General features: G+C 45.3%; 1 protein-coding gene across 1 annotated transcript in view; it reads right to left on the bottom strand.

Annotated features, from left to right (window-relative positions):
* TRAF3IP1 (TNF receptor-associated factor 3 interacting protein 1) overlaps nt 1-910 on the bottom strand; it is a 93,495-nt gene that overhangs the window by 3,597 nt on the left and 88,988 nt on the right. The window lies entirely within an intron of this gene.

The raw sequence follows: 910 nt of genomic DNA, 5'->3' as shown, positions 1-910 counted from the left end.
TACCTAATGTAAATGATGAGTTAATGGGTGCAGCACACCAACATGGCACATGTATACATATGTAACAAACCTGCATGTTGTGCACATGTACCCTAAAACTTAAAAGTATAACAATAATAAAAAAATACTAAACATGCAACTACAGCATCACCCAGCAACTGTACTCCTGGGCACTTATCCAAACAAATGAAAATTCATGTTCATAGAAAAACCTGTATATAATATATATAGAAAAGTAACCACAAACTGGAAACAACTCCCGTGTCCTTCAACAGGTAATTGGTTAACTAAACTGTGGTGCATCCATACCAGGGAAAACTATCTACCCATAAAAAGGAACAGACTGGCCAGGCACGGTGGCTTATGCCTGTAACCCCAGCACTTTGGGAGGCTGAGGCAGGCGGATCACCTGAGGTCAGGAGTTCAAGACCAGCCTGACCAACGTGGAGAAACCCCATCTCTACTAAAAATACAAAATTAGCCAGGCATGGTGGTGCATGACTATAATCCCAGCTATTTGGGAGGCTGAGGCAGGAGACTCCCTTGAACCCGGGGTGGGGGGCGGAGGGATTGCAGTGAGCTGAGATCATGCCACTGTACTCCAGGCTGGGCAACAAGAGCAAAACTCCATCTCTACTAAAAATACAAAATTAGCCAGGCATGGTGGTGCATGACTATAATCCCAGCTATTTGGGAGGCTGAGGCAGGAGAATCCCTTGAACCCGGGGTGGGGGGCGGAGGGATTGCAGTGAGCTGAGATCATGCCACTGTACTCCAGCCTGGGCAACAAGAGCAAAACTCCGTCTCAAAAAAAAAAAAAAAAAAAAAAAAAAGGAACAGACTGCTAATCCATGGGACAACCTGGATGGCCCTCAGAGGATTATGAATGAGAAAAGTGAATCCCAAGACG

Source organism: Mandrillus leucophaeus, unplaced genomic scaffold (assembly GCF_000951045.1).
Source record: "Mandrillus leucophaeus isolate KB7577 unplaced genomic scaffold, Mleu.le_1.0 Scaffold21, whole genome shotgun sequence".
In the NCBI taxonomy this organism is placed as follows: Eukaryota; Metazoa; Chordata; class Mammalia; order Primates; family Cercopithecidae; genus Mandrillus; species Mandrillus leucophaeus.
Note: the sequence above shows the minus strand (reverse complement) of the source record. Positions and strands in the feature narration are given on the sequence as shown.